Source organism: Numida meleagris, chromosome 3 (assembly GCF_002078875.1).
Source record: "Numida meleagris isolate 19003 breed g44 Domestic line chromosome 3, NumMel1.0, whole genome shotgun sequence".
NCBI classification, from domain to species: domain Eukaryota; kingdom Metazoa; phylum Chordata; class Aves; order Galliformes; family Numididae; genus Numida; species Numida meleagris.
The window spans coordinates 14,364,984-14,391,009 of NC_034411.1; the positions used below are offsets into that span (position 1 = coordinate 14,364,984).

Sequence of the window (26,026 nt, forward strand, 5' to 3'; positions counted from 1 at the left end):
AAATAAAATAAAATAAAAATAATCTGGGACAAGAAGGTTAGCTCGGTTAAGCCAACAGCTATGGAGCAAGAAGAACGAACCTGGCCCAGGCTGAGGGACCCTGCTGGTGCTAGAGGGATGCCTGGTCCCTCAGCTATACCCAGTCGATGCTCTGCAGGTGGGTTGCGGCAAGTAGATAGCAATGTGCAGCCTTTCTTTTTTCACTGCAATATTACTTGATAATTGTGAGTCAGGGAAGTACGTGGAGATTTCCATTTCTTGCCCCATTTTATTTATTTATTTATTTATTTTTGTCTGCTCAGGGACCAGTTTGGAAGGTGATACATTTGTTTCAAACTAAAGGCACCTAGGAAAACCTGCCACCTCCAAGAATTTGTTCATTTTAGTGAGGGAAAAGTGACTGAAAGGCAATTACTTTGTGTATTGGCTAATGCAACATGTGACTCAAAGCATAAAGCAAGAATGCTGATGTGATAGGCTCTTCCCTGCATCTTGAAGTAAGCGTGAAATGTCAGGTGGAGATATGAAGTAATGTCCCCCAAAACCAGGTTCCTTTGACTTTGCATCCAAAGAAGATGGAGTTGGAAATAATCTGTAACTCAGATAAGATGGAACCTATTAGAAATGTGATCTAGAAGTCTTTGTTGTGGCCTTTGTGTTTTGATTTAGCTGGTAGAAAACATCTTTCCTGCAGGAATGCAGGATGATGCTGTGGAGGTGAAGCAGCCTTGTGTCAGGGCTTGCAGCTGCACTGGAGGCTCGTATGGCTCAGGAAAAATCTATGAAGTATCCTCATCTTTCCTCCTTGCCAAACTTTCCTATGTCACCATTGGATTTGTTTTATTGTGCAGTTTTGGGTATTATCTTGGTGTGGGAAGTGGGTGCTGACATTCCTTTTGCAGGGTAAGGATTGTGAACTCCCCTTCTCAGTCATGCCTGTCCACACCCCTTCTCTAAGGGGTTTGAGAGGCTTTGACTCAGACAAGGAAAGGATGGATCTTTGCAGGGCCTCAGCTTATGCAGGGAATGGAGAAATGAGCTCTGAGCAGAGAACAAATAATTTATTTCAGCTGTCTCTCAGATTTCAGAACATGACTTTAGGCTGATGTTGGGGGCAATAAAAATAATTATTCCATAAAAAGTGGATAGTTATGAGAAATTCTGTAAGTCTCCCAGAAAACTGAAGTTTGTTTTGAGAAAATGTGAGGAGAAAAAAAAGGAATTGGACTGTTTGCCTTCGTGTTGAAATTTTAAAAAGTTTATATAACTTTTTTGGATGTATTTTCCTTTCTCTCTATTTTCTAATACTAAGAATTATTTTACTACAGAGGGGTCGTATCCTCCTGTTTTATAAAACAGAAAATATTGATTAAGCTGACTTGTTTCATTGGGAAATTCTACTGTCAGTATTTCTGCTGCAGGGCAATTGCCCAGTGTGGTTTGCTGAGTACTTCTTGAGTGTAAGAATGCTCTCATCCCACTGCCTGCTAAGTAGGGGCCTGTTAGAGCATGAAAGCAATGCTGTCAGTAGTTCACTGAAAGAGGATGTGCACTGAGAACAGAAAACTCACTACTGTAGCTTTGCTGTCCCAGTCTGTGCTGGGAAGTCTCTCTGAAGCATTACTAGCAGCTTTATTGTTGGTGTGTACTGAGGTGATCTTGGTCTTGGGACAGTCTACATGGACTCGGTTTCTCTCCATTGTAGGCAATGACATGCTTGTCTGGAATGATGGATTGTGGTACTGTATATATATATGAACAGAGCAGCTGTAGCAAGCACCTTCTGCATTATATATGGTTTTTCAAAATTACAGGTTACAAGCATTATTTTAAAAGAGGCAAGGAAATTCATATGCATTAAGAATGTGAGTTACAGAAGTGTCACTCTGTGTCATTAAAGTCTTCCCTACCCTTTCCTCTTTCTTTCTTCAAATCACATGTTTATGTTTTGGGCTCTGAGCTTGGGCACAGAGCTATCTTAAGGTAGCACATCTGGAAGGAAGTGAAGCTTTATAGGTAGATAAATGTTCTTTTTTGGCAAAAACCATGGGCTGCCTTGTGGCAGCACGCTGCAGAAAGTGTCTCCAAAGTGTTGGCTAGGTCCTCTTGCTTGTGGGAGAGCTGCCAAGAGGCTGAGCTTCTCAGTGTGGGGGATCAAGGGAGCGGCGAATGAGTCAGGGCAAACTAGAGGTGAGCAGGCCCATCTGTGAGCTGGTGTTTGACAGAGAAGATGAGCTTCCTCCCGCCCCAGAACGTTTTGTGACTGTATCCACGTTTCCTTCAGAGCCAGTCACAGGATGTAGTACGTTCACGTGATTCCTGTTGCATTGTATTGCTCTAGATGACGTTTTTTCAATGAAGAATCATTTCCCAAAACATGTTTTACTGTGTTTTGCAATAGAGTGGTAAAATACTGCTTTGTTTATCAACTGTGGGATGTACTGTGAATGGCAAATTATTTGTTGTCTAACAGACAGAAATTTCACATGTAGGAAATGTTTTTAATTTGGCTTTAAGAAATCTGGTTTTTGTTGTTGTTTGTTTCTGTTTTTCAGAAGTCTTGTGAGAATAGAAGGAAGTTGGGCCAATGCTTACGAAGGTAGTTAGGGCAAGAGGGAGGCATCTAAAGCCATGGTAGACTTGGCCATAACTGCACTTTTGTGCAGTTGCTGTAAACATGATTTTTAGCTCTGATTTTATTTTTTACTTCAAGGAAACTAATTTAATTTTTTGCGCTGGGCTGTGACTTGCAGTTGTTATCCCTGAAACTAGACAAAACCAGAAAGGATAACTCACGTCTAGAGGTCTGCTTTGGAAGGGATTTCAATTTTCTTCTGGAAATCCATGGACTTAGATCACAATATACCTCCCATCCAGGAAGGTGTTGTGTGGTTTGAGGTTTTATTATAGACGTTTTCTACAGCTCTACTCGTTCTAGATTTGTACTTAAATGGAAGCCCAGCAAAGCAAAAGCCAGGTGTTTAGGATGTGGCATTGGTGACTCAGTAGGTGGTACATTTCCTTCTTCGTCAACATTAAACAAGTACCCTTGTGTGGTAACTGGGATGGGTTGTTTCTTGGCTGACATGAAAAAAAAAACAAGGTCACTACTAAGATTTTGGGAACTGGACAGGAAGGTCTTCTGTTCTCCGTAGTGAATGGGAATTAGCCTCAAGATCACTTAAACTGAAAAACCAACTCCTTTTACAAAAGAAAACTATAAAGGGTTGTACTGCAATAGAAATCCCAGCTGACCAGGATCCCATTGTGCCTCACATTCCCATGGATAGTAAAATGAACCATTCTTTCTCTTTAGCTTCATCTGGACCTTGAACGTGAAATTAAACAGCAAAATTTGGAGTCCTGACAAAATGAAAAGCTTTTCTGAGCTCGGTTCACATTTAAAATGCTTTATTGTAGCCACAGGAACAAAAAATCCTTGTTACCATAAACAAAAACTCAGAATCTCCATTATAATTAAGGAACAAGTAGCACTTCCTGAGTTACAGTTAGTTTAGGGTCTTCCTCTTGTTTGAAGGACTCTTAAAATGCAAGAGCTTGAGCCTCATTGCCTGTCAAGACTACAGAAAGTTCATGCTTCCTGTGGAAATGATGTCTACATTATTTCTTTTTGCTACATCAAATTATTATATGGGATTATGAAGCAATAAATTAAAAAGTTCCGGGAAAAGGTATATGTATTTCCAAATGCTTTCATAGCCTTACTGCTGCTAAGTGTCTGCCTTACAATCGATGGCAGCTAGGTCCTTAACCTTCATAGAGACCTTTGAAAACCCTGCTTATCAGCAATCTGCTTAAACTGTTTGGAAAAGTTGATCTGCAGTCTCTTTCTACATCATTTGCATTATTCGGTGGTAACAAAAAGAAATATCTGGGATAATACTGTTCTGCTCTTTCTTATAGACTTAGCCATCTTCTTGACTTCTGTCATATTCCTCACAGAGTATTTGCTGCTCATTGGAAATCAACCTTGTTCTTTCCCCTCTTTATTTTATAATCAAAATAAAATGCAGTAGTTGTGAAGCATGAAAGTATCTATACATTCAAGAAAAATCTTTTTGCTACTTTCAGACAGCCAGATCAGAAGCAATAGTCTTGGAACACGTTGAAGAAGAGTATTGTGTTGTTCATTTTAAGTATAAGAAGAGGAAAATTACTAATTTGTTGTAGTTTTTGCTGTTTTGTTGTTGTTTGTTTGTTTCCTTGTTATCCAGGATGGTGGGAATTAAAAAGTGATGCTTTTAGTGGGACTTGCAAGCCAATGTCCTGATTCATGATGCACACAGAAACATTAGAAAGGCAGACCAGTAAAAATAATCATTTTTCCTAATACAAAAGTAGGGAACAATGGTTGGGAAGATACTTTTGTCTGTCGTTGGTTCATGGGTAGATCCAACTCAGCTGTAAGTACTAGGTGATCCATGGCACCTGCTAGTACACAGTTACTCAGAAGAGATAGGAGGAAAGGTGCAACACATGTCATTACTGGTAAGGGTAGTTGCTGGAGTAATGTTTCCACTATAAAGTAATCGTGTGTACTGCCCACATTTCAGAAAATGTAGGAAAAATACCTGGACTTACGTCCTGATTAGTCATTTATGAAGGAACAAATGCTAAGGAAACTTTTCACTGAATTGTAATGCTTACTCATGGCGAGTGGTGTGTTATCCCAGCTGGGGATTAGCGCTGCAGTGAGACGCCCAGGGAGTGACTAGAGGGGGAAACAGTGGCCCAATTAGTTTTGAGGTTCTTGTCAATTTAGAAATGTTTTATTTTTCTAGGGAATTTTTGACTTTCTGATAAGCTGACAGCTTTTTGGTAAGGGAGGTTTAGCTGTCTTGATGAAAAATTGTGGTTTCCTATGGAAAGCAAAGCCTCATGTTGGAGAGCGAGAGCTGTTCTGATGGATACCAAGGTTAATTTAGATATAAAAACTTCCCACACCTCCATACATCTGAAAAAGGACTATTTGTGAATGCACTTCCCCAGTGACAACGAAGTTATTTCAGTACATCTTGTGCAACTAGATACTGGGATTGCCACATGGCTATGCCCATTGCAAGCTGTCCAACTTTAAGTTACTTTGAAGAAAAGTAATTTACGTTCCAAGACTCTTCTCTTTGCACATGAACAACTACAACAGCACCTTGTTTTCAATAATAAATTTACCATTATCTGTAATAACTCTTGTAATGTGAGGCATTATACTGAGCTATGTGATGTAGCATCTATGCTTACTAGGTCCTGCAGCAAACAAAGAGCTAGTGTTTTTTCACAAAGGATGAAATGGATTCATTGTGAAGTTATGGTGACCTGCATTCTCTACTTGTCGTGTTTTGAAGGTAGTTTGTAGGCTTTCACTCTCTCTCAAATTATCCCCAAATTTCCAGCAGAATCATTTCCTTACATTTAAGTACTGATAAAGACACTGCTCTTCAAATTTTACAGGACCTGGGTAGTTTGAGCAGCAGTTGAATCTCTCTTCAGCTGAGAAAGAAGAAGGTGAGCTCCAGTGGATGTGGAAGTAATACTAGTGTGCAGTACACGGCAGGAAAATTTTCTCATAGGTTGATCTGGCTATCCTGGGAAGTGTTGGAGTACAAGTGCTGAAAGATGTGAAGATGTTAAAAGATCGAGTTCTGCAGGAAAGAAAAAGGCTGAAAGGTGAGAGGCAAGGAAAAAGCCAATCCGTCAGGGAACCCACACTGTCATAATCATGCCTATCTGACTGAGAAAAGAACTCCTTGTATTCTTTCCTTACTGTTACTCAAAACAGATGTGGCTTTGTCTCCCAGTGTACTGTTTTTTCTCTAGAAAATGATGGTCTTTTCTCTTGAAAACTAGAGTCAGCGTGGAAGTGCTCTTCCACGCACAGCTGTTACTCATGATGCACTATCTGAACTGGGCTCTAATCCCATCCCCTGCTGATGACAAGGGGCCCCATGGCAATCACAGCTATGTTAGCATCAACGGAGCAAGCAGAGGTCAAATGAATGCCTGGAGTATCCCAAAAGGATCTCACAAGGAAGCACACAGACCTGTGCACACAAGACTTGTGTTCTGATATGCTGGCTTCTCTGCCAGTACTGCATCAGCTTGGTATGTTGAGGAGAGGGGGAGAAGGAATGGGAGGGAGCCAGAGCTGACAGACCCCGTGTAGTTGCAGGTTTTTGAATCTTCCTCTCCATCATCTATCTGTGGTGGTGGTAATTCCCATGACCTTGGGATTTTACTGTGAAAGGAAAGTTTTAAAAATTATTCTCATTTATTTATAATTATAAATAGTAATAAAAACAGAGGCAGTTTCTGGGATCAGTAAATCCCTCACAGCAGGATTCCCCCTTGACACCGATCTCTGTTCCAAGCCACCCTCCAGTCCTTTTCCAGCACTAAACTCTCTCTCCTCCAAACAGTAACTCTGTGTTGCTCCCAGTAGCTCAGTAGCAGCAGAATGGTCCATGGTGTTGATCCCACTGTCTCTCCCATCCCATCCCAACTCCTCCTACACTGTTGCTCTGGTCTTTTGAAGAAGGATTTTTAAAATGAAAAATGCCATGATACCAAAATTAATCTCTAAATTAGTTTCGTATAAATTATACCCAAGCATGCTATTTCTGTATGTTTCCAAACAAAGTGTGAGTTTTCTTGGAATTGTTAAGGGAAGTAATGTAGTCTGAGGATGGCAAAATTTAACGGAATCAGCGAATACTGACCTTTATGATAGAACAGTATATTAGTGTGAGTAATTGTGGCCAAGATCTGGTGATCTGGGAAGAAGATAAAGGTAATTTGCTTCTTAATGTGGTCTGATATTTCTTAACATCTAACTTCTAGGAATAAATGTCATGTCATAAAACCACAAAGTTACGGTGAGAAAAATAGCCTGGAGGCTCTACAACAAGTTATTTTCTCTCTCTTTTTTTTTCCTTTCCTCTCCTCTCCTTGCCAAAACATTGTGATAATCTTTAAATTACAAAATATTATTATAAACATTAAGAATATGTATCTAATATTTGCTTGGAAAATAGTTTCCTGCTTTATTCTATGGAAAAAAAAAAAAGGAATTGGTTCTTAAATGCCTTGTACCTGAGTTACTGTTATTTTAACAAGTGTACTGTTGAGACATATGTTCAAGCTATACTGATTGACACCGGGAGAGAATCTGTCCATTTAGTGGTTTGGTCTTTTTGGATGAGTTTTGTTATGAATGTGGAAGTTAAATAATGGTATTGACACAGTCAAACCATTGTAAAAGCATTTTTCCTTTTCTCCAGGTCTCCAGATTTGTTAATACCTGGAATGCTTACACTGTTGTCATGAGAAGAAAGTGTACCAGAGAAGAGGGCAGGTTTACCCAAAATAGAAAGAATGAGGAGGACGCTCCTCCCTGGAATTCATATATTTAATCAGCTTTCATTTTTCATTGCTTTTCTTTAATCCAAACACCCTCAATATTAATTTAAGTTAATATCCTTTTAAACATCAGCGGGCTCTCCGAGCCAGCACAGGAGCCTGCCCTTAGATAGATTTTGGCCTCAAGCACATCATCAAGTTACCAGTCATCAGCTGAGTTGTAGCAACTGATCGCACATGTTTTCTTAGACTGATGCCTACAATTAATATGAATGGGAACTGTATGTACAGCTTCCCAAGTGAGAACTGGACTGTTTGACCAATTTAAAAATACTTTTTATTTTGTTCATTTTACTCTGGAGACATGTTTGCTTTTATTCCAGTGGAAACGAAAGAGCTAGCCTTGGTCAAAGTTTAAATTTGCTATTAATGTTACATTATATTTTCAGAAATTTAATCAAGCCTAAGTTCACTCAAGGGCTTCAGTTCCTCTTAATAGTCTAACTACCTCCTTCTCTAAGTTCTTCATTGACAACTTGTGTTGTGTTTTAGTCGGCAGAATTAAAAGTAACCTCTGGTTCATGAGAATCCAGGGTTATACTGAGTTAAGGCAGAACAACCTCATACAGTCTTAGAACTGGCTTTAGGAAAGCACATTTCTAAGCCATTTTATTTCTTGCCTCTTAGTATCTATCAGAGATAGAAGCTCACTCTTATATGTGAAGTTCCAATTTTAATATGTCTTCCCCCTTTCTTCCCTTCACCCATCAAGAGCATGGTAAGTGTTGGATTGGGTTGGGTTAATTTTAATGTGACTGAAGTGCTTTGCCTTTTTTAGATTGCCAGCTCCTGGGCGTCTCTAGAATTGTCAGTGGTGGAAAAGAGCTGTTTCTCTGGCTATGCAGAGTGATCCTAGTAGAGCACTGAGTGGGACTGTCTAGTGTTGTAGATTCAGGGCCTTCCAGAAATTCTGTAAAATTTCTAGGCATTTAGGCATGCTCAGTATTATAGTAACATTCATGGAATAATAAATATTGTTTTTTGAAATCAAGGAAGTCAGTTAGTCAATGGAGTCTGTGAATGGAAGAAGGGGAATTCTCTCTGTATAGCTGTGTAAACACAGATCCTGCTGTATATAATTCAAAAGAAGACTTTGCTGCTTAACATGTGCACCTCTGAAATCTTACATCATACATCTTCAGCGTTTCCTCAATAAAAGGGTCAGAAAGTTCTGTGAGAGCTTTTTGCTTGAAATAAGTTATTCAGTACTGCATCCATCTAATCCAAAACTTTTCCATCAACACTAGACCAAAAGTTTCCTGTTCTTTGGTTTTCTGTGGTCTACCTTCTTACTCACCATAACCTCTTGACTGTCAGGTCACATGTGACTTGTAAGTTCAGACCTCTGTTTGATTATAAGATGAGCTTCTAAAACCCTTAGTTTGGTTACTAATTCCATTGGGAAGTAAAAATAAAAGTTTAAAAACAAAATGTTAATTAATTAAAAAGCCCATTTGAGTAGTATTTCGAAAATGTCTAGTTTCATCTAAAAAAAACAGCTCTTTTTTCATCTTATAACATTCTTGTGACATCAGAGACACACTTACTGTATTATTTTTGGCCTATTCACAATGGCTTTAACTCTGTCTTATCTCAGCCAAATTTGTGTCAAAAAGGGTCAAAGAGGAGGATATAGTAGCCACACTAAGAAGGTCGTTTTTGCTTAGTAGGTTGGGTGTGCTCGCTTAAACCCTGGGGCTTAGTATCTAAAGAACATTTGATTAGCTTGGATCAAGTACAAGTGCTTCTATACTGGAAACTAATCCTGATAGATTTTACAGGATGTTTCAAGTTACTAAAACATAAAACTCTGGATGATGACAAGTTAGAGGGAAGGAGGACCCTGCTGAGCTTGCCTCTGGAAGAAATGTCAGGCTCATAACGACTCATTTACTTCAAGGAGGATGAGTGAGAGGGCGTTGGGACACTGACTAAAGCTGACAGACCCTTGATGGCTGGGGAGATAGGAGTTGCACACTGTTTCCATTACGTTAATATCAACTTACAATCACAAATGTCAATTTTTTTTAACTCTGCTCCGCATAACCTTCTAGCAGCTAAATCCAAATAATAGCCTAGCTGCCATGTTCCTCCTCCCTGACCTCTGTGCAGCACTGATCTTCAAAATGAAATATTGGTAGAGGCTATGAAAATAATTTGTCTGACTTTCACTGAGAGTTTCTTGAGGCTGGGAGTGATTGTTTTAAGGGCGATGTTCGAAACAACGTGATAACCAAGGGAGGAGAATAGGTCATCAGAGATGAAAGAGAGCTGGCTGAAGTACATGTAGTCAAACAACCCCAGGGATGGAGTGAGAAAAAGATAGGTGTAGACCGGAATCATACTGCATTTTGTCTAGCTGGTTCTTTTTTGGGAACCTGCATGTGTGTCTTCTCCTCTGGGGAATTCAGAAGGACTTTCTGTTTTTAAATATCATCAATAATGATGTCCCGATACAAACAAGCTATTGGATAATGAGTTTCAGCCTTGCTTTATATATACTTATAAATCTTTGAAGAATTGATTTTCATTGGTGTATTTCTACCATTTTATTTGTAATAATTCACCAGTAACTTTTCAGGAGATAGTGAGCCAAACACTTGCTCAGAGAATTTTCTGCACAGGCGCTTCTACTCCTGCTTTCTCTGTGCTGATGTCTCAGCTGAACAGATAGGATGATAAAATGATAAAAGTCAAATAGAAGAAAATACAGGCAGATTCCTAATTCTATTAATCCCAGATCTGAAAAGAGCAAAGATCGATCAGACGTGAGATTTGTGAAGCTGGTGTCACTGAAACAAAAGTCATGTGAAAGATGATGTTCACATTATGCTTGAATAAAACTTTAGCAACCTGCTCCCTGAAAATTCAGATCTGATTTCTGCTTTTTGCATTAAAATAGCTCTAAGGCCTTACAGTGAATTCATTAAGTTGGTTGCAAGTCTTGTGCTGATCTCAGTTGAAGGTTCAGGCCCTAGTGAGATTAACAACATAAACAATGTCTCTAAGAATAAATGCCAAGGAAACAAGAGAAGTGGACTACATTTCTATCTTTGACTTAGGTCAGGAAGAAAGAAAACAACAGCAATGATGTTCTTTTCACAGAAAAGTGGATAGGAAGCACATAGTGTAAAATAAATCTATTGTGTATTTCTTCTGTTTGTTGGAAAGCAGTGAGAACCTTTTTTCCTGACTACTTCACCATGAGTAAAGAAGGGCTGAACCAAAAAAATCTGAGTTTTAACTCGTAGCTTTCTGATAGACCTCTTATGTGACCTTGATCAAGTGATTCTGACCATTTTTAGCCTCATTTGTCTTAACTGGCAAGTAAAGGAGAGAAAGTCTTTTTTTGTGTTATTAGTCTTGGACATTTTTTCTGATGTAGTACTAGTCACCAGTAAAACAGTGAACTTTTTTGTCTAAGTTACTTTCCAGAGAGCAAAGAGAGATGGGTATCTATGGGGACATCCTATCCCATCTCATGAATGGGATGAGTTGTCATTTGAATGCACCTATCACCTCTGAGAGTACAGGTAGTCTTTATGACCAGCTCTTAGTTAGTGCCTGGCTTTCACATAGCAGATTCTAGACATGGGCTGTCTCTGTACAACACCTAGCATGTCTGAAGTCCCATTTTACTTGTTTTTATTTCTACTGTGGAATATGACCTGGAAGCAAACAAACAAACAAACAAAAAAAACCCCAACCCTGGAAATGGGTAATTTGCCACTCTTTTTGGGCGTATGTACAATGTGACATGTTTCAGCTAAGCCCAGACCTGTTTCCATTTCTGAGTAGAACTCACGTCAAAAAATGGTTTGGCACAAATCACAGTGAAAGCATGAAACGGGCAACCGATTGGCATTCACTTTTATTCAAGTAGGCTTGAATAGACTTGCTGTTTTCAGGACTGCTTTTCTGAAGAGAGCACATGGTGGTGAAAGCGAAAAAAGTTTCTGTGAAAAAGTAGGAATTAGGTCATACAGTGACTACCAGAAACTTTATTGACCAAAGATGCTGGATGATGTGGTGGGGCTGCAGAACTGCAAAGGCCTTGTGCTCAGTGATCTGGGATGTCACCCATGTCAGCCCACATAGCTACAATGTTGTATCAGCTTTTGTTTTGAGAATATTTATGATTGTGAGAGTGGAAATCTTGAAAAAAAAACAAAAAACAAGACAGCAGAAATTCCAAGCTGAGATTTTCTTTTGTATCTGTGTGTATGTATTATTTCTGGATACCATGGAATTTTTCCTATTAAATTTGGCCTTGTTAGATGATAGTATCGCTTTGGTCAAACCAATGACATTTCCAGACCCAGGCTGCTCAGGCCATTACTGAGGTGAACGGAGGGGTTTTTAACAAATAACCTCATTAAGCTGTTATGCTTTTTTTCTCAGCAAGAAAATATTCAGTGTGCAGTTCTCTGGGCTCCTCAAACTGAGTGTGATTTGCCCAGCTTTTCGTGAGCTACTTTTCTTGTCACGTGTTCAGTGCTGTTTATAACACATACATTACAGATGGTAATTTTAATTTAGAAAACCAAATGTAATAAATTCAGTAGATTAGTATTTGGCCAGGATTGAGTGCTGAGATTGTTCAATTGACTGTTATGGAAAACACATCAGCCAACCTCATCTCTGACCAGAGAGCAGTGGTTCCATCCCCTTACAAACAAAGCCTTTGTTATGTTTTTCTAGCTCTATGACTCTGGTCTCTGCTGTGCATTTGTTTCCAAAGCAAAACAAAGAATTTATAATCTTTGGCAGGTTGAATATTTCAACTTGGATTTTCCTGTTATACAATTTACTGGCTAGATGACTAAATTTAAGATATTACCTTGCTGCATAGGAATAGTGAGTTTTCAGATTCATTCATACCTTTTTGTTTCTGATGAGGCTTTAAACAAGAGTGTACTCTAAAGCATAGTCTGAGAATCAGGAGTTTAGTGTGCTACACCATAATTAATGTTAGAGAAGGACTCATGCCTGCTTATTTGGAGTTAAAGTTTGGGTTGTATCATTGTTATATGTTAAAGGAAACAAGAGCTTCTTTTAAACGGTAATTTTGGAAAAAAAATACTATTTTTGTTTGACATTTTCAAACATAAATAAGATAATGTGTGCATATATACATATATAAAATCCTATACATATATACATATGATACTATGTGTATATACAGAAGCTGCTCCGAAAGTAATGCCTCTTATTTTATTATGTTGGGCCTTGACATGAGAGGCAGATGTTGGTGGAATGGCAGTAGAGGGTGAATCTTCCCACCAATATTCTGTCACATGTTGCTGCTGTGCAACAGTTGGCAGCAGAGGGGCAATCTGACAAAATGGTGTCTGACATGGAGGTGTGTAATTGAATTCCTCCATGTGGAAAATATCACACTTGCTGACATTCACTGACGCTCGCTGAACATTTATAGAGACCGAACAGTGGATGTGAGCACAGTGGTGTGGTGGGTGTTGCATTTCAGTAGAGGCAATGACAATGATTCACCTCTGCTAGAGCAGATTTTTACGGGTGCAGTATGCAGACCCTTGTTCATTGCTGTGAAAATGCATAGCTAATGGTGGTGACTATGTGGAAAAACAGTATTTTGTAGCTGAGAGTTTGCTCTACCAAATTGTGTTACTGTGCTCTTTGTATCTGTCTTAGTTTCCACAGAAATAAGTAGAAGACATTACTTTTGGAGCATCCTACATCTATGTATATATATGTGCGTGTATAAATGTATATACACACACAAACACAAATACTTTTCCTATATACATCACAGTCCCTATTATTTTATTATAGAAAATATCTTCCTCTTTTAAAAACATAAGCATTCACAAATGTATGATTTATATTGACTATGAGGAAGCTGCAGAGAGGTATGGATAGTCAGCATCTCATACAGGCATTGAATGTTTTAAGTAGTTTTTGCCTATTGTTTTCTTCCCGATTATTTTTAGCATGTCTAGACCTCTATCTGATTTAATGAAAAAAAAAAACATAATGGCAACAAAGATTTCATTTATCCCTCCTGGTTTTTCACCAAACTGACATTGGCTTGGAGGGCAGGATGGACATCTTCATGCTGTGAAGACAGACTGGAAGTCCCATCATATTGCAGAGTATGTACTAGGGAGAGATTTTAGCTTTACAGTATAACCCTCATGCTGCTTACTTTTCCAATGAATAATGTGATATCAAGTTTTAATTGTTTCCTTTTTTTTCTTTTTTTTTTAGTTCTCAGAAATTGAAGGCAGCATTCAAAGGAGCCTAACGGAGAAATGTAGAAGATTAAGTAAACGACACTAAGGTAACAGACTGCTTTCTGTTTGCTTTTTGTCCTTTACCAGTTCAAACTGCATAATCTATTAACTGCATTATCACTGACCATGATTGAGCCTTCAGAAAATCAGCTTTTAATTTAAGAAGTGGGGACACTTCCCAGGTGAGGACTGTATCAGTATTAGTCCTGAGAAATGAACAATGGCTCTTAGTTTTTGATGAATATTTGTAGGATTAATATATAATGTTGAATGTTGAACTGGCAAGAGGAAGTGAAAATGGAAAGAATGACACTTCCTTACATGGTCCTCTGCCAACTAGCTTTCCTCTCTGAGAGAGCATTGTTTGGACATTTTGTAATCATTATTTGTTTTATTTTAGTATTTGAGGATGTCAAGACCCTGAACAAGACAGGGGATTTGTTATGCATTACAATCTGCATATGTAGGGACAGTTCTGCTCATATGACTTGCAAAGTGTAGGAACAGAAGTAAAGATACATAAAGGCATTATTTGTTTACAAAGGGTGATGGAAAAGGTTAAGAAGTAGGTTAATAGCACTACCAAGAGAAAAGCCCAGGTGCGTTGACTCTTGGTCTTGTGTCCTGCTTACTTAACTTTGCCTTCTTTAGCAAGAAAATGGAAGCCAAAATGCTGCAATCATCTGAGTGGGGAATGGGTGGGAAAGAGGCAGAGAAAAAAATGTGTTAATCTTCTTATGCATCTCCCATAATTATAGTTTGTCTCTGGAAGGGACAAAATTGCCTGTGCAGTGTTTGTTTATTGAATTTTGCTCTTCACCCAAATTTATTAGTGAGTCCTGACTGAGAATTCACCCTCTATTTCATCATTTCTCTCTGTGTAATCATGATGCTTCTTTTGATTGTTTTATAACTTTCCAGTGATGAGTAGTATATATGCCCAATAACAATGTGTGAAACTAGACGAACTCAGCATCTTGTGCATCTTTAAGCGGTAAAGTGATGGAAATTTAAAGAGAGGCAAATTGACTTTTCAAGAGGGATTGCAGAAATGTTCTGTCCATTCTCCTGAAGCCTTTACACACTGATACATGCACAGTGGTTGCCACAACCTTTTGTTATTACTGTTTATCCATTTCTGACAGTGAACAGTGCTATGGTATCTACAGCATTCTTTGTGTTCACTGCAGGAATTGGATATAGCACACTATGCCTATGGCAATAAAGCTTAGTGCCCGCCACTTCCAAAGAATCTTCTGGCAACTACTGCATGGGTATCAGTTAACATGTTTAGATGGGAGTGATGGGAGTGTTGGACTCTGAGTCATTCTCCTCAACAGTGAGCTGATTTAACTTTTACCGTTTACTACTGAGACCTAGATTTATGCATTTATAGTCATTTCTGTGTTAATATGTAAGTGCTTAATGCAGATTAGTTTCCTCTGAAGGAGACAGGAGTGATCAGATTTCCTCTTTACTGATGGTTGATCTGGAGCCACAGAAAGATTTCTTGATTTGTTCACTCAGACAGCCAAGATGAAATATGGGATTCCCAGTTCCCAATTTGTTGTTCTAGTGATTGGTGGAGGTTGTTTCTATTCCTAAACTGTAATGTCTGTCCTAAACCGTTAAAGGTTCCTATTTCATATTCCAAACTAGAACAAATAGTATTTATCTAACACTAACTGTAAAGCTATAAATTTAATGTGGAGGTCATTTATAGGGGAGGAGAATTAGTGTCAAAATATAAGATTCTACACAAGGAGAAAACAGAAGAGGCATAGGTAACATAACCCCTATAACTTGTCACTGTATGTGATTTGTGTGGAAGCAGTTGCACTGAGATCAGAAAGAAATCTGTTGCTTTTGGCAAAACTGGTAAATTTACAGCTCAGTAGTTATTAGGGCCTCTGTATGATGCTTTCTGAGCTATGGACTTATCTTAAAGACTTCGTGTTTTACAGCTTTCAGTCCTGTCAAACATCTGCCTTGGTATGGTTCAGTTCTGTTATAATGATTTCAAGATTTACAATGAACAGCTAAAAGACTAAAAGATAGTATAACTGCAAACATGAAGATGAACATAATCTAGAAAGGGAATTGGAAGACTACAGAAGCAAATTTCAGACTGGTTGTTGATTTGGCAGTATTTTAGGTACTCTGTGTTTTCTATAGCTGTTAGTCTAGTGAGCCTATTCTCGCTAGTTAGCACTTAAAACCCCTTTTCCTACTTTAATCTAGCTGCTGTAATGCAGCATGATCTAAAACAATTACTGGAGAAGACAGAAATTGCCAAATTAAATTTGTCAGATTTGAAAAATATTGACGATATTATTACAGAAGTAACGTATATGACATATGAAGCTCCGCTGTGCTTGGTGTTGCACAGACTTACAGAGCACGAAGAGATGGTCTGTTTTTTTGGTGGCTCCTGTAAGTGACACTAATCAAAAAAGGAAACAACTATCTCTGGTTTTAATCATGAACCCATAGAGATCAGTTTGAAGATAGCAAGGAAAATTACAGCTGTGTTCCTGAGGAAATAAGTGGAGATAGAGGCTTGAAAATAAAATATTATTTTCAAAAATGAGGAACAGGCAAAAGTTCCATACAAATATGAGAAAGAACTTATTTACGGTGAGGGTGGCAGAGCACTGGAATGTGCTGCCCAGAGAGTTTGTGGAGTCTCCTCTGGAGATATTCAAGACTCACCTGGACGCTTTCCTCTGCGACCTGCTGTAGGGAACCTTCTTTGACAAGGAAGTAGGACTTGGTGAACCCCAGAGGTCCCTTCCAATCCCTATGATTCTGTGATTCTGTGGAAAGGATTTGACAGTATGAGGTCTTCCAGAGACAACAAAGAGTCTGACCATCACTGGGAAACCCTATAAAATCTTCCTCTTTCATGAGCTTTTCAGTACTGACAGTATCCTTCTACCTCAAGACTCTCCAACTCTGTGAAACCCAGCTTGTCTCATTCCAAATAACAATAAAAAGCTGTGAAATAAGTTGACCTGAAAATCACGAATCAATGCACTTGGTAAGAAACAATGCCAAAGCAGAATTCTTAATTCCAAAGACGAGGCAGGTAGAAACACAGATAATTTTCTATGGGTACTGTGAGTGTTCTCTATTTCTGTTATTTTCATGCATCAGTGTCCTCAGGTGCTACTGAAATGTGGCATCATAAAATAGAAAGATGAAGTAAATATAAAGTACATAAGAATTCGTTTTCATCAGCAGCTCTTGAGGTGTGGGACAGCACATTGTCTACAGTCCAGCTTTCTTTCCTGAGTAACATAATAAGAATCTCAAAGAAACAGACACAGACATGGTTAGAGTTCTTTATACTTGAAAGAAAATCTAACGAGACAGAGAGAGAATGTGCAAAGCAAACCAGGATGGATATGTCACACTTGTGCAAGCTTTGTGCTAGAACTAATAGAAATGTTAAAACATGAGAATTTCTGGTGAAATACAAACTGAAAAGAACACTCAAAACAAGAAAACTGAAAAGGATCTGCTCTTCCATGCATACTGCATGGAACACTGTTCTCCATTATTAACTCACAATGCGATACAACTCTAGCACTGATTTAAGCAGCATTTGGACAACTCTTTTTCCCCTAAGCCACAAGTGATGACTGGAGTAGTTGATTTAAATTCATGACTTACCATTCCTTGTTAGGATACAGCTTCCAGCATTCCAGGCAATATTTTTGGTAAAAGAGCAGGCTCCAAAATTATGACTTATAATTCCTCTAAGTGATGATAGTTACACTGTCTTACTTGACTTTAGAAAGGAAAAAACAACTCAGAATTACTGCTTTCCTAAGTCACTAAGTTTTAACTAGGGCGTGTGAGGAGGGAAACCTTGGTTCTGATGAAATGAGTGGGAATGTTGCTATTGTCTTGCAGCGGGCCAAGATTTTACTCAGGCCTCAACTACAGGTTAGTCTGAAAGGGAAGGCAGAGTGCCTCCTGTTGAGCTTTGAGGGCTTGGTAAGCTGGGCATACTTCAGTGTTTCTTCTTCAGCCACTGGGAAGATGAAAGAGCTTCAGACTGTTTTGGAAAGTGGAATTATGACTTAAAAGTCCTAAAATAAAGTGTGAATGGATGAATGAAATAAGGGAGTAGTTCAAAAACTTGCAATTATTCACATGGTCTCCTTTAGTGTAATGTCACCTTTCCCCTTTCACTGGCAGGTTTTGTTGTTACATGTTGTTAAGAGTTTAATTAAAGAAGGACAAATTTAACATGAAATTTTTACTGGCCTCCCTCTCACATTCATGGGATCAGTGAAGAGATACCTATCTGACCTTGCCACATGACACGTGTGGCCAGTCAGTCAAAGATCTTGCTCTATAGAACAGTTGTTTAGATAGCGATTCACAAGATTTACACAGGAAAGAGATTAGATTAGACACCAAACCACACAATCTCCCTTATTTGTCTTGAGGTTGGAAGGGGAAAAAAACATTTACTAACAGACAGAGGGCTGGACAGGAGTTGAGTTTTCAGTCTTCCCCTTCTACAGAAATAATTGCATGTGTAGCTATTCTAGGCTGCCATTACTTGTACAGCGAAAAGACACTTCTGACTGTGCTGCTGAATTTGATGCAAGCATGGGCTCTCAAAGGTGCCAATTTAATAACTTTTGAGCTCTGTTGAGGTTCTTCAAGGGATATTGAAGCGTCTTTGGAGAAAACAGCTTATTTCTGTTATTTTTGGGAGAAGAGAACTTCAGTGGCAGCAAATACACTGTAATAGGCTGGAGATTTTTTGAATTGTGTTTAAAAAAAAAGAGAAATCTGTTTTGAACTGTTATTAATTGTCACTGTGCAATTGAAAGGTCAAATCTGATGTTCTTGCTCAAGCAAAACCCTTCTCAAAGCCAATGGAGTTTTGCCTGAGAAAACACTGAAGAGAAGGATGCACAAATGTCAGCAATGGGACAGTATTTGAACTGTATTCAGGCGCTAGCTAAGAGAGTTCCAGAATAAGCTCTAAATGTAGAAAGAATGCTACTTTTAAAGGGTACTTTTACATAGGAAATATAGAGTGATATCCTCCATTTACAAATTCTTCAGAATGAGAAGCATGTGTCTGTAATTCATGGCTCTGCTCCCTCGGTTATAGAAATGCCAGTTATCAAAGTGTTTCCAAGTAAATCTAAAGTCAGTATAAATGCTACTGTAGTATGAGCCAGCTTGCTGTCCACATCCTGACCCTATTCTCTGCTCCTAAGCAGGTGGTATAAAGCTTTCAATTCAAGTCTGTTCATAATACCTATGTAGCCATGTTTCTTGAGCATGCATGAAGCAGTGTTAATAATTATAGTTCAATTAGTAGTGTATCATGCAGCAACCAAGAAGTGCTACTAGAAACAGGATTTCATTTGTGTATCAGCCACATATGCATCTCTATTGCATATCTCTTCTCATCCTGAGCTAAGTCTCACATCAAAACTTGCATCCTGTGTTCTGGTCTCTTCTTTTTGATACTTTTCTATAACATTCGCAAGAAGATAATTTTATGTGTGACTGCTCAACACAAGCTGAAACATTTATTGTTTCTGTGTAACGTTCTTAATTTGACCTTTGTAGATTTGGTCTAAGTATCTAACCAATGGATAGAAATAGTAATGACTACACTTGCACAATGTAGTGCACTAAATTAAATAGTAAAATTTTAACAAAAACTTCTCATAAGTCATTCTGGGAGGGAAATGTCAAAGAAGTTCACAAGTCCTTTCAAATAAATCTGAGAATATCTCAAGCTACTCATGAACAAAAGAAAAGAAACTGAGATTTTCCAAGAAAATTACTTTATTGTTCGGCTCTATTCCTGTTCAAAAGGTTGGGAAGGTAAGCAGTCACTTCTTGCTTTTGCAGTTTTAATTTATAAACAGGGAACTGCATGGACTAATGAGTTGCTTGTGGATACTCTGGTTCGGAGCGATGCCTCTGTGACGTAGGATCAAATGTTTGCAATTCTGTGGAGGTCTTTTGATACCAATGGGACCTATATGTTGACTGCTCATATTGGTATTTTATCTGCTCCAGTTACACTGGCAAGTGTGAGGGATGGAGGTGAAAGTATATGGAGAAATTCTTTACTCTTAAAATAATGTTAACAGTAATGATAATATTAAGTACTGGAGGGATTAAACCAGACATCAGCTATTTTTGCAGTAATTCATGACGTATTCTTTATACACAGACTATTTTCATTTACTGATTGTTTAAAGAGCAAGATAAGGTAGAGTAAATAAATAGTACTCCCTTACATCAAAAAACAGAAGCAATTCAGGCCCTTCACTTTGTGGAGAAGTGGCTTGCTCACAACATACAGTTTTCTACACTGTCAAAAGAGCGTACTGTGGACTTTCATCTACTTGACAGATGAAGGCATAACAAGAGCCAACCACTAGAAAAAGGAGGATCCAGTGAGAGCAGGGATAAGGCTGAATTTGTAACAATGAGGGCATTTAACAACTTTGGAAAAAATTTGTCTGGGAACATGGACTGAAAGTCTTTAAATCAAGAATGGATGTCTTTCTGATGACCGCACTTGTTGCTGTAGCAGGAGTTATAGGCTTGATGCAGGAATTACTGGGTGAAATTCCATGGCTTGTGTCATCCAGAAAGCCAGAGTGGATGATTACATTTGGTCTCTAGTGACCTGCCAGTCCCTGCACAGCATTCAGCTGTATTTCTTCTTTCAGGGTGTATGGAAGAGGAAAAGTAACATTTCTTATATCTGGACAATAGATGACAAGTGGTTTCCACTGGAGCTACAGATCAGATTTCTTTTAATTTTCCAGGCAGTGTACTAGTTTGCTAGTTCATCAGGGAATAAAGAAATTGCCCAAGGACTTTTTTTTTTTTTTTTTAAATCTGTCCAGCTTTCCTGCTTCTCCCACTTGTCCTTCCCACCAAACCAAGCACAGGGGTAACGATGTGTAAAAGCAGTGTACTGGTCCAAACATGAAGACATTGGCACTGAGTAACTGTGTTTGCATTGGGCATCCTTTAAATTATATTAATAAAAAATTGACTGGAGTTCTCTGAGTACTCTGAACTGAGTTTTGAAAGAAAACAGCTTTTAGTAATTTGAAAAAATAATACGTGTATTTCATTTGCAAATGACATATATTGACTGAGGTTGGCCATAATATTTATGAATAACCATAGAAACATGACAAACAGGATCTACAGAATTACTTCCAAACTTCATTGCCAGAATCAGAGTATTCGTATAACACTCCTAATCTGATATACCAGGTAATGGCAAATATTACATACACAAAAGCGAAAAAACAAACAGACACATTCCTTAGTGGAGTTCTTCTGCAAATAGACCAACACTATGCACACACTTTGAGGAGACCATAGCCAGTTAATTAAAACACAGAATATCTGCAAATATTTGCTCTGGTTTGAAAAAGCTATAACATTACATAAAACAGACTTGCTTTACATCTCAGCAGACTTTTTGACGTGAATAAATAATAGAAGAAAATAAGGAACAAATGAGGAAAAAATGAAAATGAAAACAAATTGTTTCCAGGATACTACTGAATTTGTGATCCACTGAAATTATCAGGCTGTTAACTGCTAGTAAATCTGCCTAGACTGGAGTTGTGAAATTATTTTTAGGAAGACAGCAGAAATATTTCTAATGCTACCACTGTGGCACCATGTCAACTGAGTAAGAGGCAGTGAGATTGGCATAAGAGTCAACTGAGAAACCTGAGAACAAGGCAGTTTAGCAATACAAAATTTTCTTTCTGAATAGAGGAAAAAGTACACTGATGTAATTTTGTTTATAGTCCGTGAACTTCTGAAATCCAAGGGAGAGTACATATAGGGATGGTGCCATCACCTTACATAGTCCCACAGCAGCTACATTGTTTTTGAAGAAGAACATCCAGAAGCCTGAGAAATCTTGCTTAGCTGCTAAATAACTGTCCAAAATGAAAGAGCTTCAAATAAGTGATTTTTCAGTTATTTTACTTGGTGTCTCATTAGAAACTTTGGTATTGGTAGGGAACGAATTTTCTGTCGTCTCTCAAAGCACTCATTCTCCTGTATGAGAAAGTTTTGCGTTGCCCGTGTGTCAGGTTGGATTATGGTGTCAGCAAGGAGAACTTCTTGGAAGTAGAAGCTGGAAGGAGATGCTGTTGTGGAGATGTTCAAGAGATGAGGAAAGGTCTGTTGCTCTCTCTGCCCCTCATGGTGTTGATTCTAACTGTGCTAATCGTTATTTGAACTACTGTGCTGTTTCAGACAAGTTGTACAGGCAGATTCTGGACACATGGCAGAGTTTCAGATTTTTCTTATGGCAGTGAAAAAAGTGGTAGATTGCAGAAGTTGAGGTGAGCATTTCTGCTCTCATCCTTAGCAGGGAAGAGTAAGCAACATTCACAGAGACAGTCATCTTTTGGATTTAGATCTTCTCCACTGGAATGAAAAAGACAGGAGTTCACATCCCTCAGATGTTGTTTGAAGCTACCTACAGACTAAGAGAAGATAACACTACAGCAGCCTATGCTTTTGTGTTTTTTTTCTTGTAATCACAGGAAAGGAAGATTGAATTTCTTAGTGTTGATTTCAGTGAGAGCAGAAATGCAAAGGCACTTTTGACAACTGGATTTGCATTTTATTTTAAAAATCAAATTTTGGATTTTTGATCTCAGTTACGTGAAAAATGTCAAAGATTGGAAAAACAGTTGGCCATTCATATTCTACTTAATTAATTCCAAAGAAAACAGGCTTAGATTTATGTAAATTAAATTTCTCAGAAGGCCTGAAAAATAATACTAGTGGAAGTGAAAGCTGGCGTTGGAGCATCAAAGCTAAACAAATTTGTTAATAAATATTTTAAGTCATAAAGATTTCATTTCTCTAAGTTACTCAGACAAATTGAGCTTTATCTTCTGAGCTGATGAAAACGTATTATTCAATGCTGTATACAATGTAAATTGACTTCAGCTACCTTCTGGAAAGGGGAAATGTTCCCAGGTTTTTTGTTCCCTATCTGGTTTAATTTCAAGTCTTATGCTCAGTTTCACTTTCAAAATACCCTAAGAGAAAATGTAATTTAGACTTGAGCTGCATTTGCAGGTTAATGGCAATGACTGTAATCCTTCAATATGATGGATACTGGAATTTTCCCTCCTTTACAGGAAGAATTGCATTTCTCAGTGTCACATAAGGAAAAGAAACAAACATGCAGAAACAATAACTGGCCCTCAAAGCTTTGAAGATATAAGCTTAAGCTGAAGCAATTTTCCTGCCAGAAATCAATGCGAGTTAAAGTTAGAACCATCTGTATTTGTGCCCCTCGTACAGTACTGACCTTCTTAAAGATACCACTCTATGTATTGTAGGAGAAACTGGAAGTGGAGGGGGAAGGAGAGAGGTTATCAAGCAGGGTTTTGTCAAGGTTAAATGAGAAGCTTAGACACAAAACCTGGCTTCTGTTGTCCTTTGTGTTCTGCAAGCTGCTAGCTAAGGCAAAATGTTTAAATGTGCATATTTATTAGTAATGGCTGTTTTTTCAGTACTGCATTTGATTTTTCTTTGTTTCAGATGGGTTGATTTGCTGCCACTGCTTTACATTTATGTCTTTGCTATGTATGCGAGGATATCCTTGTTGAATGGCAATATCTTCAAAATGTTGTACTTCAAAAAACTTTGAAGATACACAGTTGATGCCTGAAACATATGGCTAGAAGGATGATACAGAGCTATTATGATCTCATTTTCCAGTAGGACAAACACTAGGAGCAGGAAAGGGGGCCTAAGAGGGATCTGCTGTCCATAGTCAATATGTGTAAAGTTATTTCACTAAGGATAATTAAATTCCAAACCAAAACACAACATTTTTTACCAAACTGTCCCTATTCTCTGTTGAAGCTAGTTTGGAAAGGTAGTTCTTTCAGATTGAGACTGTTGTATGATCACAGTCCTCACACTTCAATTTCTGAACCTTCAAACAGCAAAGGTCAGAAAATCCTAAAAACACTGACAGCAAAAGCTGGCAGAACAACATCCTGTTTCTCTTGACTCATCTGTGCTAATGTGCACTGTCTCCTTCAAATATAATACTCGATATGTGTAAGAGTTTAGGTTGTTTCTCTTCCAGATGAAATCTGCCCATGCAGTATTAATGGAAGAACCACAAACAGATGTTTTTTTGCCACTACACAGTGTCTTATGGCCACAGAGTTGAAACTTCCATGCTTACATTGCTGGACTTTGTTGCCGCTTCATCAGAGTGAAGGACAAGGCATTACTAGTATGTTACAGAAGGGGCAGCATCTCCAGGAATCTGGGAGATTATATTGTCTGGAATAATATTAGTAGTTTCTCTTGTCCCTTAATGTACTGGAATATCTAGTATGAATCCCCATTTATACTAATTCAGTGTGGGATGGAGGTCTGTTATTGTCCATATCATTCCTTTGTATTTGATTGCTGTGCTGCAGAGAGGACAGAATAGGGGAAATGCATTTAGTACATGTGGAAAGTGATTTTCCTGGGCAATAATAGATATATCTGGGTCTTGTAAATATTTGTTTTCTCTGCTCAGTCTTTGCTCATGTGCTCTCCTCCAGGAATCTACTTATGTGTGTGAGCTTGCTGCCTTTAAACAGTCAGGAATACCAGAAAAACAAAACTGAAGAGAAACAAAAACCAACCAAACAAGAAACATAATAAAAGAAAGGCTGCTACTTTATTGGTGTTTTGTGGAACAGTTTTGTGTATTTAACATTCATTTTTGAAAAGAGATATTTACCTGCTTGGTGATGCATTGATGTTTGGTGTCATGACTCCATTAATCAAAAATATTTTTGGAGGAAATTCTTCGTGGTTCATTCATCCACAAATAATTTACGCTTGGAGCGGTGGGTCTAAACCTCTTTGGCAGACTGAAATCAAGGAGCATGATGAACAGCTAGCCTGGCTCCTGACTGACCAGACACCCAATGCTTACCAGGGGTCTCATTTCTTTCAGGCATGCAGTTAGTCTGTTGTGCCTGGAGGGAGCTCACAGTAGATATTTGTGAATGATAAAATAAAAAGGGACTGAGGGACCAAGGACTCAACACAGACTTTTAGGTGAAAGAAAGAACAGTTGTTAACCTTCCTGTGCCTGATATGTGGTTTGTCAATTAGGCAGCAGAAGCTGGGTTGGTTGTATATTGACCTACAAGCATTAAACAGCTGGCTGGAAGCCATATCCTGTGAAGACTGTACCGTCTTCTTGATTTGAAAACCAGCACCACAGTCGTGGTTCCACTTAAGGACGTGTTTTTTCTTTTTTTTAATTTCAACTCCTTTTTGAAACATAGTTTTTTAATTAAAAAAAAAAAAAGAGAGACAGAAAAGTATATTTCACCAGGTGTGCTTTGACAATTTTTTGGAAAAAATAAAAAGGATTTTGCACGGAAGTATCCAGAGTTTTCCAAAGGTTATTAACATGCATAGCCATGCCTGGCTTGACTGTGCAGTATGCTTTTAGACAGAATGACAAAGCTGGAAAAATGAAGTAAAGGAAATATGAACTGATTTATTTTGTATGTCTAACAAGCTAAACCTTGATCCACTGCATCTGTGGAGCAAAAGAATATTTATTTGGTTTCACCATCAAAAACACTGACAAACACGAGGTGAGTGTGAATTGTCTCAGCTGAACTCATGTATTCTCCAGACATAATTAAATACTTGCCCAATTTTTAATGTAGGCTACTCAATTGGATGTCAGATATTTCACATTCGGAGGTCAGTTTGACCTTTAGTTACATAAAAGGAGTGTTTAAGGGCCTCCAATGAGTTTCAGTGTTTGAATACAGATGCCATATTTGAAAACTGTGCTCCATTACAATGATGCATTCCAGGCATAGAAAGCCCCGATCCTGCAAACAGTTTGGAGCAGGCTTCAACTTGCTGCCGTTGACTCTAGCCTGCTCATTCCAGGCAATTCTCTCATTCCAGGCAAAGGTACACTACTGAACACAAGCACATAGGAAGCGGTTCAGTTTTAAATTAGTGTGAGATTTTTCTCTCATCCAAGTACACTATGAATTTCAAGGTGGAGATTAAAAAATGAAATAGAAAGTGCTCAAATACCCATTTTTCTCAATTGCCAAGGATTTGTAGAGAAAAAAAGTAAATTAGTTGCCATGAGACTGTCAGTCAGTGGTAGTGTTTGTTAAAGCTAGTGTGACTGGGTGAAAATGAGACTCTGACCTACACACAATGTTGTTTCTAACCCAGACAATCTGAAGGAAATAATCAGCACTGAAACC

The 26,026-nt window shown here is 38.3% G+C and overlaps 1 long non-coding RNA gene across 1 annotated transcript; it reads left to right on the forward strand.

The window, feature by feature from the left end:
- On the forward strand, nt 13-24,440 carry LOC110396666. Its single transcript, XR_002437152.1, has 4 exons — nt 13-157; nt 5,470-5,685; nt 13,681-13,753; nt 24,332-24,440. It is a non-coding gene; the product is annotated as an uncharacterized LOC110396666 (long non-coding RNA).